Source organism: Cuculus canorus, chromosome 6 (assembly GCF_017976375.1).
Source record: "Cuculus canorus isolate bCucCan1 chromosome 6, bCucCan1.pri, whole genome shotgun sequence".
Taxonomy (NCBI): Eukaryota; Metazoa; Chordata; class Aves; order Cuculiformes; family Cuculidae; genus Cuculus; species Cuculus canorus.
This window is the reverse complement of record NC_071406.1, coordinates 3713141-3730073: the sequence shown is the minus strand read 5'-3', so window position 1 is coordinate 3730073 and position 16933 is coordinate 3713141. Positions and strand designations below refer to the sequence as shown.

The window sequence follows — 16933 nt, the reverse complement described above, 5'->3', positions numbered from 1 at the left end:
AGCGAACTGCCCAGCTGGTTTCCCAGCAGCCCCAGTTCTCTGTGCATATGTGGGCAGGAAGAACTTCTAAGAGATATTATTTTTGGATAGCTTTATAATATATTTTTCACTTAAACTAATAATTTATATCGGCCACTGCACTCACCCAGCAATGTTTCTTATTTATCCAGTTGGACATCCTATTTTACTCTTATCATATTACTTGAGAAATAATTGTCTTACCTCTCTTAGGACATGCTACAGGGTTTATTCTCCCCTTGCTATCTAAGTAGTTATACTCATAAATCCTTATGCATTGAGAGCAGAATAGACTTTATATGCCCAGCTATTTCTTATGATTTCTAAGCTATTATCCCCAAATCCTAATTAACCATTATTAAAAATAATGTGGCCTTTCTAGAGTGTGAGATATAGCAGTGTGATAAGATGCGATGCAAAAGTCCCAAGAATCACATCATGTAATTTTTGCTGCTTTACTTTTTCTCTTTTATAAGAGATTTCTAACATAATGCTGCATTTCCATTCAAAGCGACAGGATTCAGTAGTATATATCTCACAAACTGCCAAAACAGAGTCATTGGATTTAGGTTTCTAATAATCAAACAACGGTATAACATGCCTGTACATGTCAGAAACTGAAGCAAGCAAATTTATACACAACAACATGTATTTTGTGGATAGCGATAACCCACCCAAATCTAATTTAATCAAATATTTAAAGAGGTAATAATTAATTTTTAAAGAATTGAAGTGAACCGTAACTAGGAAGAAATGTTATTGTTTATTTTTAATGCCAGAACAGTATTCCTGATGCATTTTTAATATTTCATTAAGGCAGTAACTTTCACACTATATTTTTTCAAGTTTTTATATCTCACTGATACTTTTATTTTTTTTTTCAGAACAAATGTGAAATTCTGTAGGTAAACTTAAAGCTCAAACTGATACATTCTTTGAGGACTTTTTGTCATAACCAATTAAACACAAACAGAAGTATTTTTTAAACAAGGTAAGACACAACACCTGTCTTGGAGCTTGGCAAGTGCTGCTTCTTTTAGCCCGTGAAGCATCATTCCCATCAGGTACCACTTTCTGTCCCCTCTTTCGAGCCACTATTCATCATTCTTACTTTTAGGAGAGGTATTTGCAAGAAAAGTTTGAAGGTCCACCACTCCCTGTGCTTTTCAGACCTAGGAACTTCTCTCTCTTGGCCTTTTGGTTTTTTCTGATGAAGCGTCTCTCACATTTTGAGCCTTTTCTACTCAAACCCATGGAAGGCTGTTTATTGCACTCTGGCTCCAGCCCTAGTTAAAGGTGTGAACTACCAAAGTGGAAGGGGGCACACGCACATTAACACTGCTGTGGAAAACATCGCTTGACAGATGGATGCATGTTAAATGGATGTTTGGAGAAAGGTGTTTGCAAGAAAAATCTTGAGTATGGCATCATAGGAAGACCATACATAATTTTCCAGCTCTATTTCTCTAATATATAAAGGTCAAGCTTGTTATAGTATCACCGCTTTTTATTGTGAGACATAGTTTTTGCAGTGCCTCTCAATATCTTTGATAGGAATATGAATTAGAAGGTTTCAAATGCCATACGTAAACACATATTAATGCCTACATACACAAGTTCATACTTGATATTTCATAGTGATGTTTCAAATATTAATATTTGTGCATTCATTTTTTAAGTTTGACTGTTGCCAAGGGTCTACTCTGGAGAATGAGGGTCCGAGGGTTTGGGGCTGGGGAGATCTTAGAGCAGCCTAGAGAGGCTACAAGAAAGCTGGGGAGGAGATCTTTATCAGGGAGTGCAGGGATAGGATGAGGGGAATGGGTTTAAGCTGAAAGATGGGAGATTTAGATGAGCTATTAGGAAGAGATTTTTTCCTGTTCAGGTGGGGAGGCCCTGGCCCAGGGTGCCCAGAGCAGTCGGGGCTGCCCCATCCCTGGAGGGGTTCCAGGCCAGGTTGGACGGGGCTTGGAGCCCCTGAGCCAGTGGGAGGTGTCCCTGCCCATGGCAGGGGGATTGAAACAAAATGATCTTTAAGGACCCTTCTAATTGAAACCATTCCAAGATTCTATGAAATACTGGTATAAATTGTGAGTTCATTCATTAAGTAGATATCAAAATGGTCCAAGGATAAATTGAGTTTTTGCGGTGTCAGTTACCAGTTCTTGATCTTTGGGGATAAAGGAGATGCTCTTAACACCACCGAGTTACAGAATAAGGAATGTGATGTGCAGATTTTCTTGTTTGTTCAAGTCCTCCTCTGAACAGCTCTAAAAGCTGAGATGTTTAAATCCTGGTTAAGACTCTGTATCCAGGCTCAGGTACAACCAAGTTCAATGGAAATAGTCATACGGAATTTCCTTGATACTCTATTGGTTAGAAATACAGTTGCAAAAGCATTTTTTTTCTCTTTATGTTTTCTTTTCCAAAGGTGGTGGTGTAAAAAAACTTGGTACCTGTGGATTTTTCTGTCCTATTCCTAGACTTCTCCAAGCCCAGCGTAAAAGGAACCAAACTCAATGTGTGGCAGGAAAAAGGAGCTTTAGGCAAGAAGATGTCTGCTTATCTAATACTAAGTTTATGGAGCCCTTAGCAGTTCCCTGAACAGATAATGGGACTATGCAGGCAGAGCACGGCATTGTCTATATTTTTGCTCTCTTCCCAAAATACTTCTGGTTCAACCATCCCCTGCCTACACGAAAATTTTTGTACAGCCTGCCTCAGCTGAATTGTTTTTTCTTTATGTGTGGATGTTCTGATCTCGTAATTGTTATTTCCGTTTGTTTGTTCCTTTGCATTTTCAAATATTTAGCCCAGGAATCCTTCCACCTGAGATTATCAAGAAAAAAAAAAACCCACATAAATTACAACTACATGCAGTTTACAACTTGTAGATTCAAATTTATTTACATAAATTTGCAAATATGAAAGGATATGTGAGAAGACCTTGCAGGCAGACAACGCAACAGAATTGTCAGGTAATTTATATGCTGCAACTAACTGGCTTTGCTTTATGGAGACCTGCTTAGAAATGGTTCTTGTGCTATGACAATAGATTGTTTATAGATTCTTAAAATGTCCTGACTTGATGAGAAAAAGGGCAAATTCTTCCTTCACAATAACATTTGACTTCGACAGGAGCATCTGGAGCCACAAAACTGGAATATGAACGTTCACATCCACTGTACAAATGGTTCAAAAATCCTGTCTTCCCCCTCAGGCCCAGCTCCAGCAAGCACTTACACACATGCTTAACTTTATGCACACGAGTAATCCCATTAATTTAATGGGATTATTCCCATATGTGTAGTTGCACACACATAAGTGTTTGTAGGATTGGGGTCTATTTCTCTCACAATGGTTTGAAACCTATGGAAGAAATTACTGTATGCAAGTTAGATATTATTTAATGGCCACATATTAACCCTGAATATTTTTGCTGAAATCAAGGAGGCTGTGTCCATTTGTACTGGTTGAGAAACTGTCCTCTTCTGTGTACAGTGTCTAGATGGAACGCATTGGTGGCTATCACAGCACTGAAAGAGGAATGGAAAGATCGTTGGTAGTAAACATATCAAGAGAGAAAATTCACCAAGTCTAGAGATGGTGTTCAATTCTGGAATCCTCAGCACAGGAAGGATGTGGATTTATTAGAGTGAGTCCAGAGGAGGCCACGAATGTGATCTGAGGGCTGGAGTGGCTCCCCTGTGAGGACAGGCTGAGAGAGATGAGCTTGTTCAGCCTGGAGAAGAGAAGGCTCTGAGGAGACCTTACAGCAGATTCCAGTTCTTGAAGGGGCTCCAGGAAAGCTGGAGAGGGGGGTCCTTGATCAGGGAGTGCAGGGAGAGGATGAGGTAGAAGGGTTTTAAGATGAAAGATTTAGATCAGTTCTTAGGAAGAAATATTTTCCTGTGAGGTGGGGAGGCCCTGGTCCAGAGCAGTGGTGGCTGCCCCATCCCTGGAGGGGTTCCAGGCCAGGTTGGATGGGGCTTGGAGCCCCTGATCCGGTGGGAGGTGTCCCTGCCTACAGAAGGGGTTTTGTAACTGGATGATCTTCTAGCCTAAACCATTCTATGATTCTCTGAAATCTGGATTTATAAGTGGAATTGTATTTAAAAAACGTTCAACTACGTACAAGATATGGTCCTCGATAATTTAATAATTTATAGCTATTTCAGCTATGTAGAAAATGTTTACCTTGTAAACATATAAATATAGAAATCAGTACACATACAGATGTATAGGAGGAAAGTATTTCCAAGCAACAGAAAACTATATATAAATATGGATGTTTGCATGCATGCAAGCTTACACGCACACGATGAGCTCTACAAAAAAACTCAACCAACTTTGGTAAAAATAACTGAACTTAAAGTTACCTCTGACTTGGATAGTTTACTTTTAATTTGAAATTCTGCAGTCAAGATATTTTTTAAAAATTTAAAACAAGTAACCATCTGCCATAAATGATAGAAATAGAATATAAATAAAATAGTACTTGTAGTATTCCAATGGAGATCACATGCCAAACATATCCATGGTCTAGGCAGCAGGAACACTTTGAGATGTCAGGAACAAATGCAGAGAAAGGAGTTGGTTTAGCCAGGACATGTTTTGCTCTGTGTGGTGTATCTTCTTGGCTGTCCTGAATAACAACATTATCAAGCAGTTTGAGTTGGAGCATCATTATGTCCCATGAAGAATTTAAGAAAGATGTTGACTTGAGCGTGTTGCAAGAGGAGTCATGCTGTGCCATTTGGTATAAAACTATAATCGGTCTTATGCCACTGGCACATTTGAACACCTAGTGGGACATGCCAGGCATCAATGTTTGAGGCTTTATATAAGGTAACAGCTGCTTTGGTCATGCAGTTAATTAAATCTGTTAATTTTCCATACTACCAACAGTAGTGACAACAGATCAGAGTGGGATTTTTATGACATTTCAGGGTTCCCTTATGTGATCACAGTAATGTATTGCACCCACATCATCTCTCACATCCCTTAACTGAATGATGCTGCTTTTCCCCTTGAAAACAGCTTCAGTCTTTGACTCTAGAAATAGCACAATAGCTTTGGTACTACTTACTGAAGATAGCCAGTTGTCCCACCTTCAGTCTTACAAAGCACTTTGAGCTTATTCCCACAATGATTTTGGATTGTTCAGAGATGCAGCAACTCATTTACAAGGCAAAAGTTATTTTTTATTTTCTCCCTCCTGTCTCACATTTCTTGTTAGAAATGTTTAATGAGCAGATATGTAGAGTGGAAATAAAAGAGTACGGTATTTTTTAACAGACAGCATATTCTTCAGATGCAGAATTACAGAAAATTATTTCCTTGCTCTTGATAATTTGGCTTGTACTACAACATTGCAAGATGACAAATTCAACCTTTTCCGTACATTGCTGCTTTCATAACATAATAATAACTCAAATGCATCCCGAAATAGAAGGTAAATAGGAAGAATTCATGAAAAGGACTAGAGGAGTAGATCTAGAAGTAATGCACTAACAAATGTGCAAACTGAATAATATAAATGAACTGAAAAAGTTTCCTCCCTACCAAATGGATAATACAGTGTGAAGAAACATGGAAGAAATGTAAAACATCAAGTTAAGCATGTGAAGACTGACCAAAAGTGAGTCACACTCCCACACATTTGGCTCACAATTTGAAATATTTATTTTTACTTGATTGGGTAGCCACTAAAAGTACATGGTAAGCTTTGTTTGAATTTGATCTGTCACTTTTTTTGATGGGTGACAATGATTTTATGACATATGTCACATTGTGTCACATCATTCAAAACGCATTAAGTCACGCTCTATCCCATCATTTCTGAAGGCAATAATGCTATTCAACATGACGTGACATGACGAGATATAAAGCAACTCAACAGCTGAAAAAATAAAGGGAAAGTTTTGTAGGTGTGACAAGGATTCCTGAAACTGGGTTGTAATAAACCTTAGGAAGATCCCAGGAGCTAAATTTTCAAAATGGGTCAGTTCACTGACTTATGTCTTCATGAAGAATTGGGCTCTCAATTACTCGGTGTAGAGAGTCAGTGAGTAGGTACTATAATCGTAGTAAGAGTCTGTCACCACGCTCGGTGATGTTCTTCAAGAAAAAGTTCCTGGAAAGATAAGTCTTATGCCTAAAATGTGACACCAGTGGAACTCTCTCTGACCTGAAAGGCTGTATGTCTGTAGGCATTTCAGAGCATTTAAAATTTCTGGAACATCAGAAGTCCTAAGCAGAAACCATTAGAAGCCAGGCTTTTTCTGGATGTGGTCTTCTAACACATTTAAAATAAAGACGGCTGCAATTTTCTGAGCTTTGCTCTTCTTTCCTAAAAGTTATCTCCTTTTCCCTTTTGATTCTCAACCAGGAATACAGTGTTTGTGATGTATATGGTGTCACAATGTTATTTATTCTTATTGACTGCAGTGAATCTGTATTTGCACAGAAAAGGACCTTCAGCTAGATTGACAATGGGATTTCTCCATGTAAATGCAGCACCTAAGGTGAAATCCACTGATCAGCTGAAACTTTTCCTAAAGATTCCGAACTCCTTGGTCATCAGAATTGCATCACAGATGTTTTTCAGGTAGATGAAACTTCTTGAGTCATGCCCGTAACCACATATCATATGCTTGCTAGCGTTATGCACTTCCATACCCATAGTTGGCTTAATAGGGTCTCATTTCTCTTTAGATTCCTGACACTGTTTTGCCAATGAAGCCTACGAACACAGCTCATCTGAAAGCTCTGGATACTGCCAAATCAGAGAAGGAAGCTGAAGACTACCAATGTGGAACCCTTCCTCACCTCCTGGACTGGTATCACTGACCCGGATGTATCCAGTTTCACAAGATAATTCCTTAAAAGGTAATCTATGGCTTATTTCTCCTTTCTTGAAGCTGAGCCTTTTTTAATCCTTTAAAGCATTCATTCAAAATCATCCCCAAGTGAATATAAAACAGCTTCTGGAGGAGTACCTGTGTCAGAATAGCCCCCAGGGACAGACTGGGGAATAAGGGCTCTCCTGCAAGTGGGAAAGGGGTAAGAAGGCTCATGGACTTAAGCCACCACCATTTAGATGAGCTTCTAACCCCTGGACAATGTAAATGTGGCTGCCGGGTGATACTTTAACATTAGTAAGTCCTGATATGATGTTCAAAAGACTCTTTGTGGCTCTGAAGCCAAACAGAAAGATGGATTTCGTTTTCTGCACTCACTCACCCCTCTCTTTTCAGAATTCCATGTCAACAAGCTTCTTGTATATCCTTTACCATTGTTTAGGCCTGGTTTTCCCTGTCAATTGTCTTGGAAGACGTCCTTCACGTCTGGAGATGCCATTATGCACGAGGGCAGCTGCGAACTAAGCTGAGTAACACCCATCCCCCTTTCTTTGGTGACTTTTTCCCACACTGCCATTCTCTGCCTTTCTTTTCAAAATGTTAAGTAATTTACAGACTCAGTATCTTGAGATTCTTCCACCTTTGCTGCACATACCAAAGAGAATCTTGTGTAAGTTCTCACTTTATTACCACACCTGTTAGAAACCACTGCTACAACCTGGGCGCGAAAAAATGTGGCTGCACTATACCTAGTAAGAAATACTTACTGGCTTCAATGTAAGCGCATCACCACTGCTATAAAACAGACACAACTACTTTGGTGACATTCACTGTTACTCTACGTTGACAAGTTCCCATTTAATTTACTACATATGGTTCCACGTCTCCATAGCTACTCTCGTGAATTCATTATTCATTAAATAAGTGATGAATTTACTCAAATATTGCAGCCACATGGCCGACACAAATGCATTCTAATATTATTAACACGTTGCCAACTTGCAACTCTTCGAAGTCTGAGTAAATGTTTTGACAAGAAGAGGCAGCAAGAACAAATAAGTAGCAGCAGCCTAGATGAAGTTCAGCCATAGTTCTAACAGCTTTAAAGTCTTAACAGTGTTTTCACTGGGGCAGTACCAGATAAATTGCTCTTATGTGTGCATACAAGAGACTAAAATTCCTTTGAAAGTTTATAATTTCTCATGGGAAAACACAACACAAAAGTTACTTTTACTCATAGAAAAACAACACCATATTTTCCTGTCAACCTTTGCTGTTGGGAATTTCAAACTTTTTGCATTTTTTCCCTGTGATTCTTTGTCGACTCAAGGGACAGGCGTTTACAACATAATTTACTTTCAGCGTGTCTCTGTAAATCATTGTAATACTTTCTATGGCTAGTGAAAAAAAAAAAAGCAGCACTCTCAAGTTGAACCGACAAACCACTTTTCCAAGACTTCACAGCAATGCAACCCCCCCTCCCCTTTCAGGAGAGCATGGAGAGATACACAGAAGAAATATATTTTGTAAGGGCTTTATATGAATATTTGTATTTAGAGGTTGTAATATCTATTGTGAAATATTTATTGAACTATATTTGCTTGCAGTAAAACATACAGAGTGTGTGGAGCATAAAACATGTCGAGGTGGTGGGCACGAAGGGAAAAACACTGGCATTTCATTTTTACTGGAGAAAGTATGCTCTTTCTTACTGTTTTTAAGGCCTGTTGTTGTCACTGTTGTTGTACAGACCTAACATATTGTCTCGGATTAAATACTTTAAGCACACCCTCCCATAAAAAAGCTGGAGACCTGTAGAGCCTTTCAGCCTCACTTTTTGAGACTGCTGCTAATATCAAGGCTCATTCAGTTTTACATTAGAACTTGATGACTTGCACATTGGTTGAACCTTCACCTTTTACAACCTTAATGGGGATTTATTAGCTATTTCACAGTGTGTAAATTTGAATCTAGGTCAGATGAGGAAGAAAAATAGGGCAAATCTGGGCCTTAAGTATAACCTGCATATAATATATCAGGATAAAAAAAAAGGTGCAAAATTAAACAGATGATTAAAAGTGTCTAGAGCAGTCAGAGTCTGAAAAAAGAGCTTGATAAATTAGGGGTGTATGTAAGGGTTTTTTTGAGTTCAAACTCAGGTGACTGGTGAAAGTCTGGTTTCCACACAAATTCAGCAGATTAAGGAGTTAAAATAGCTTGTTAACCTGTTTCTGCTAACTGATCGCAAGAGGAAATGTAACACAGGTGTGTTTGATATTCACAAGATTAAAGCTTTTGTCTACCATCAAATGGTCACCACATTAAAGCCGTTTTAATGAGGTATTGGAAGATAATGAATGTAAGTCTCTTAATTCACTGCAGAAGAGACAGCTTGACCCTGCTTTGACCCTGCTGCAGCCAGGTATCTAAACCAACATATTAATCACACTTAGACCAAAAGATGTGCACGTAATGAAATAGCCACTACCTGCTGCCATTCTCATCTGCTAAATATCTATCTGGTTCAGGTGTCTGAGCTCTTTTGCTCAGTACCCTGCAAGTCTGGTGTCAGGTATTCCCCACTTGATGGTACCCATCCCTTACCAACTATTTCAGGAAGACTATCTGGAGGGGAAAAAAACACAGCTGCCATGAGAAAGAAGGATTTTTACAGTGTGTGAGCATGGGGAATGGGTAGGTGGAAAATGGGTACAAATTAAAGTTATTGCTCCCTTATCATTCATCCTGATACTTAGTGATGGTCAGAAAGTCAATAGCTGGAGTGAATAAAGGTTGAAAAGGTCTTGCTGGTTCATCTAGTTTTGTACTTACTGTTCGATGGATCCACCCTCCTGCTAAGATAAGGTACGCTGCCTGTTTAGTTATTCTTAATAGAATAAGCTCCAAATAAAAATAAAATAAAGATCCTGAAAGGTTCTCCAAACCAGATTTATTTTGGCATGCATATGCAGGAAACTATGTACTGTAGCAAGTTTTAAATACTGTATTTGGACACTAATTCTCAACTGCCGTCATCAGTTTGCTGACAGCCATCTGCTTGGACCCTGCTCCTTCCTCCCGTTCAGCACCATTAAAGTAAAATATTGACAGAAACAACTTCTGCAGCAAAAGTGGAAAAGTTAATAACATAACTGAAGTCACACAGGATTTTTTTCTAATGTTCTGGAGCTCTCATACAATTTTGTTTTACTCATGCTTTAATTTAGAAGTGTCCCACCCGGCTTAAAAATAGGAGGTTGTGTTACCAGCTATCTTTAGATGACACAGGTTACTGAGGAGGAATCTATAGTTCATGTGCCTTAATACTACTGAGCAACAGACACGCTCCTGGAGAAGCTGACACACCAGGAGATGTGTTGTCAGTTAAAGCTGGGAAAAGAAGTCATCACGATAAGGTTGTCACTATGGTGGCCCAAAGCTGCAATGGCACACGCAGCAGATTGATACAATTCAAATGTACCTGCAGACACATTTTTAATAGTGATTTAGAGGTCCATGCAACCCCTTACATCGTGCTCATGGCATACTGGTAACTCAGTGCTCTTGGGGTGCCTTGGCACTTCCAGAAAGACCCTGAGCCTCCTTGGACTGAGATTCTTTTTTGTTCATAGAATCGCAGAATGTCCTGAGTTGGAAGGGACACACAAGGATCATTCAGTCCAACTCCTGTCTCTGCATAGGACAACCCCAACATTCACATCACGACACAGTACATGGCTTGTGATGTTCCCCACCTCAATGAGTTTGAGCTGCTCCAGTTCAGCACAGGGCAAGCTCTACCTTAAGTTCTTTCCATGAAACGTCACTAAAGCTCTCGCACAGGTCATGGGCAACAAAAAACTTTGCCACCAATTATTTCAAAAATAAGCGAACATGCGCTCATATACACACTCACACATCCAGATATACATTCATAATAAATAATTTATTCTTCATACCTATTTATAATACATGAATCTTGTATATTTTATGGTGATAGAACTGCTGTTTTCAGATTTACATGTCTTATTAAATTCCCCACACAACAAAACACAATACTATAGAAATATATAGCCCTAGCAACTGATTCAAGACTTCTAATCCAAGTGGTCTTACTGTCTGCAATATTCTTTTCTAAATTGTGCCATTACATCCCACAAATTGACTTGCAATGAAAGGTAATTTTTATTTTTGTTATTCTGTTAGAGCTTTGTGGGAGAGAGGAAGAAAGAATTCATCCCATAAAGAACAACACAACGGTTTTCAAGCTGAACTCTCTAACATAGACAACGGTGTCTCCTGCTCTGCAGATACGTGTACATCAAAATTGAAGTCAGCCCTATGAGAAGATGGGAATGTTTATGATCTTGAAGAGATCAGCAGTAGACTTAGTGGAGAAAGTAAAACCTTTGGGGAAATGAAAAAATTCTAAGTCCAGTTTCAAGCAGCAAATTTGACCAGCGATGCAGAAAGTGTAGCAGACATTAAAACTGTTTGCGTGTGGCAACAATGCCTCATTGTCAAACCCAACACTTCAAAGTAGGACCACTGCATTTTTTTGAGAAATGTTTTCAATATTTGACTTGGTTTTTTTCCTCTTCATAGGACAAAAATAAATAAAGCAGTTCCATTTTCCTCAGACAGAGCACTGACTCCCAGTTCCTGCCTGTTGCAGGGTCCTGCAGGTCAGTGTGTGGGTAGAGAGGTGAGCGTTGAGCATCCTCCACACTGCACAGAGTGGTGAGTGGCTTCCCCTCTGCTTCTGCTCACTTTCGCCTTCTCTATTCACATTGCTTTCTCCTTCACTTTGGGCTAATTTTCCCTAACCTTGTTTAAAATCCTCTGTCAGAGTCCTCCAAGCGTTCAGCAACTCCAATTCTCTTTAAAGACCCTGTAGCTCTGTTTGTCCCCACGCCTGAGGTGCTCAACCACACAGCTAATGTCCCCACACCGCACTACCGTAAGCACAAAAGCAATGATTTTCATCCTTAAGTAGTTCTCAGACTGGAAGTGTTCACTTAGATTCAAAGAGTTCACTCAAAAAGTTATTTTAAACAACATGCCACATATGTGGTGAGAATGGCTAAACAGTCTTATCAGCTTACCTTGCAGGTTCTTTTTTTGTGCTCTGTAGCTCAAAGTGCTGAGGCATCCTCAGAAAGCCACAGGCACAAACCTCGTAAAGAGATTAAAGATCTGATTGGGAGAGGCAGGAGGAAGCACTTCTATACATTTCCTTGTACGTGTTCTTCCGAAGGTAGAGCCAGCAGGATCTCCTGCACAGGCCCATGAGCCGCCAGAAGAAACTTTAGAACGTTTCTGGGTATTTTCCCCAAGCAAAAGCAACAACAAACTTAAAGCATGGAAAAATACTTAAAGCAACAAAATCAAGTATGACAGAAAAACTATGCAAATGCGTTGCTCTTGCTTCATAGCCATTTTTTTCTACTCTTCATCTTTGGAAGAGAAGTACAAAAGACTCGACAGAGATTTGCTACCTCTTTGCACATTGTTGAAAGGCTTGTAATCTTTTCTCAAGGATTTCTTAATTAAAATCCATCTTAAATGTTGTGGCATTTGGTTGGACTCAATGATCCTGGAGGTCTTTTCCAACCTAGCAATGCTGCGATTTATCTCCACACGTTAAAGATACTTTCTTCTCTAGCTGCCGTTCTCACTAGCTTTGTTTGTTTTGGTGCTGCACAGCTCCATGAGACTACGGAGCCAGAAAGCAATTTTTTTCAAAGTCCAGATATTTATAGAATCATAGAATGGTTTGGGTTGGAAGAGACCTTAAAGATCATTTTGTTTCAACTCCCCTGCCATGGGCAGGGACACTTCCCCCTGGATCAGGTTGATAAAAGCCTCGTCCAACCTGGCCTTGAACACCTCCAGGGATGGGGCAGCCACCACTGCTCTGGACAACTATTGCCAGTGCCTCGCCACCCTCACAGAGAAGAATTTCTTCCTTATCTCTCATCTTATCTACCTTCTTTCAGTTTAAAGTCATTACCACTTGTCCTATCATTACATACCCTTGTAAAAAGAAATGTGAAACCAGGATCAAAAAAATCACAAGAGTGATAAATACCATACCAAAAATGATTTTGCTTTTGTGACATATCTAATGCAAATGCTGAACTATAAGCTTCCCTAGTATCTGACATAAGAGATGCCTTTATTAAAGTGCTTATAGGACACAGATAAGCTTTAAGAATGTGGTTAGAACCCTGATTAAGACATGTAACAAAAAAACCCGAAGAGATTAAATATCATAAATTTTGGACATTAAAAGAAGAAAAATCTGTTGAACGTCTCCTACACAACTCCAGCCATGGAAAACTTTGCTGCCTGTTGTGATGTGGTGGTGTCAGAGAGATTTGACACTTTTCCATCATTAAAAGCTGGTCATCAGGGGTGCAGAGCATGGATCTCTGTGCGCTCCCACCAGCACAACACGTTGCTGGCATGATGTCCTTCAGAGCCTCTCCTATGCGGCAAAAGGCATTTGTCAATATCTGATTGTAACCACCATCTGCCAAGGAAATTCCTTGCTGTAAAGCTCTCGTTAGAAGTCCAATCAAAAAGATGTAAAAAAAGAGTAAAATTGGTAAAGGTCTTCTCTATATATACATCTCACTGAATAGTAATGTCGTAATACAAACTGTTTCTTGGTTTGGCACCTTCAACGCCAGCAGAGTCTTCAAAGCTGACAACCAACGTCACTGGAGACTCTACAAGATTTCTACTGGTACAGTCTGACAAAAGAGAACAACTGTTTTCCCAACGGAGCAAATTCTTTTCCCTGACTAGCATAAGATATCAATGCTTACGCCACTCCGCAAAGCTGTATCTAATTCTAAGGTCACACCTTTCTTTAATGGCTTTCCTAAAAGTTTATTGCAAGTTTCCTTAGCGACACAAGCAGGGTTTCATTGATCTCCAGGCAGGGCTGTCATTATAAGAGGATGGGGTTCCAATTCCTGATTAATGAAAATTATAATTATGTACTGATAACAGAGAGAGAGAGAGATGTTTCCCTGTTACTTTAAACAAAGAAGAGTTAAGGCCTTATCTTAACTATGCGTTGGCACTGCAATGCGAAATGGTCATGCAAAATTAATTTTTAATGTGTTCAATTTATATTAAAAATTTCTGCAAGTGTGTGAATTTTTTTTCTGAGGCTGGAGTGCTACTTCATTTACAATATTCCCTGAAGGTGTTTTTTTTTTTAAAGAGACTCTTAAACTGAAGCCATTTTAAGGGTTTTATGAGACATTATGTGAGCTTTCATATGCAAGTTAGTCGTTAAGTACCAGATATTATATTCTGTAATATGCTTAAGTGATATTAGAGGCTGTATATAGCCTGCAGTAATGGCTATTGCTGCTTTTTTAATTTATCAAGAAAATGTTGCTTAAATAAGGAGCAAATCAGTGCTTGGGTGTAGAAAATATAAATGTAAAGGAAGTAACAATATTGTTGTGACATACTTTGTACTCTCCCCTTCACTGGGTAGCAAAAGCAGGGTCTACTTTCTTCTACTCCTACTGACTCGCATGGCAATTCCCCTATACATGGTGCTGGACACGTGTAAAAATTCCACTGAGTCTCATTGAACAGTGTAAAATCATTGCTTCTCAAGACTAAATAAGAATTCCCCTTTGTAAGTAGGCTTTCTTTGTACAATTCTCGGTGTTCAGAAAAAGTAGCATCTCATATTTGGATTTAAATGAGTGGGGTCTTTGAATGTTCAACCCATAAAGGGAAATGTTTTTGTTAAGCTGGATTCGCTGGTCAAGATATAAAAGCTAGGATTGGAAGAAAACAACAAACAAACCAACACTTACATAGTGAAAAGACTCGCAACTTTTTTCTTCCCCCCCACCTCCAAGAGTCAAAGGAAATGAAAGAGAAGAAACCTTTAATCTGACAGGCTTGTAGAAATACAAAAGTCACTGGACTTTCCTTTCACACGTCTCTTGCTCCACATCTTGACACAGAAATGAAGTACTTCTGTGGTTGTGCTGCAGAGATGTGGGACACAGGCGTGTTTCACACTGACAGCCCTGAGCAATGACACCTTATTTTGGCGACCGAGTCCCCCACCTGCCCCGACCTCTGCTTTAGCTCCAGCTGACATTAGAGCTCATTCTGGTTTAAAACGTTCCTTCTCTAACTACGGACCACTCTGCCCAGCTGCAAACTCCCATTTCCATGCAGAGCTATGATTGAAGAAATGTATTTCACATGACAAATAATCTTTTCCATCTCCTTTCCCTCTTCCAGCTGCTGATTCCCACCCTGATTCCTGTTTTGGGGCTGTGATTAATACTTTTTTTGGTTTTTTTTTTTAAATCACATCATCTTTCTCTCTCTGTTCCTGCCTCTCCTCCCCCTCCTCTTCCCAATCCTCCTCACAGCTGTGGATCCTCACTTCTCCTTCCAGTCACCATAGATGTCGTCCCCACTCCGTGCCCTCCCAGAGCTTCCTTAAATATTTCAGAGAAAAATAATTCAGGTTCATTCAGGTTTTATGATATTGCCTCTTCTCTTGTCTGTACTTATCCTCAATTGCTGCCTTTGGGAGGGACAAGGACAAGGTCCCTGGCACCCTAAAACCTGCCTCTTTAATGAACTCGCTTGCAAACAAACACCAAGTTAGGCACCAAATCGGTGATATGGATCTCAACAAGTCCTCACGGGGGGATTTGAGGACCCTCCGTTGAAGAGTAATTTTGCAGAGACCACGTGGCCTCTCCAAACTGGTGCAGCAAAAGCTTAGGATAAACACCTCCACCCCCCTCTGCCTGGTCCCTGCCTGCTCGATGACCTCACGCTGAGCGTCTGAAATCGGGTTAATGCAAAAAAGTCAGTGGCCCAGAGGGACTTTCCTGGCAAGGAGGAATTGGCCAGTGAGCAGCAGGTCTGTGGTGCAGGGGAAAGGAGGTCAGGACACAAGTTAGCCACATTCCTTTGCCGGATAAAGCCTCCCTTGGCCATTTTTTCACAGTTTATGACTACTATGAATTTTTTTCATGGACCAGGAAACTTGGCCCTGGCCTCCTAGATCTACAGTAGCTATCGGGAGAACTATATATTCACCAGATGACAAAATATTCCTTCTTTCATCACAAAATTCTCATGGATGGCTCCCAAGTCTAAGGATGAGGAAAAGACAGTAGGATCTGAGGGAAATATGGTAGGGTTTGTTGTCTACTGGTCATTTCTCATGGTTAGAGGACAAGATGGTGCTGTGATGTGCTCATCACCTCTTCACTGAGGTTGCCTTTGCTTTTCCTTTAGAATGTCATAGAAGAGTAGGATCATAGAATTACTAAGGTTGGAAAACACCTCTAAGATCATCCAATCCAACCATCAGCCCAACACCACCGTGTCGTCTAAGCCATATCATGAAGTTCCTGCAGTGCATTCCCACCTTGTCTTCCTGAGCAAGTCACAACACTGTCAGCTGTATCCAGGTTTTAAACTTTCTGTGGCAAATTCACAGCGAGCTTGAACTGAAGACTAACAGAAGAAAATTAATCAAAACAAAACCAATAGAAAGAAGTAATAAATACAATAAATCTATCAACACCTGAATCTCCTCTTGTCTCCATTCTGCACTGTGTGACCTCCGGTATTAATCTGCCCTCTTCCCCAGCCGTGCCTGGGCTCTGATTTCAGAAGCCAACTTTTATCCAGTTTAAAGCTCTTTCTCATGGTCCAAACCATTTTACCCTTTTCTCTACGGGTATCTGTGGAGGTGTCTGTCTGGAGGCTTCAGTGCCAATGCAGCCAAAGGGCATGTAGGCTCCTCTATGGTCACCAGCTTTGGTCTTGCAGATTGGAGTTTGAACTAGCTTAATCCTTAAGGCAACAAAGCATCTGCTTCTCCTCTCCCTCTCGCCCCTTTCACATGCATTCCCAAAGCCTTACTATTTTAGCTTCAGTAATTTTCCCATTCTTTACCTGATTAGTCTGCGTCTTTATGTCTATTCTGTATGTACTGTCTATGTGTGCCTATGTACGTACACGCATACGTGCTCTAC

The 16933-nt window shown here is 40.0% G+C and overlaps 1 long non-coding RNA gene across 1 annotated transcript; it reads left to right on the top strand.

Moving 5' to 3' along the window:
• Positions 1 to 516: 516 nt before the first annotated feature.
• On the top strand, positions 517 to 15144 carry LOC128852497 (uncharacterized). The gene is made up of 4 exons (XR_008450368.1): positions 517 to 2996; positions 6469 to 6628; positions 6736 to 6909; positions 7324 to 15144. It is a non-coding gene; the product is annotated as an uncharacterized LOC128852497 (long non-coding RNA).
• The last annotated feature ends 1789 nt before the right edge of the window (positions 15145 to 16933 follow it).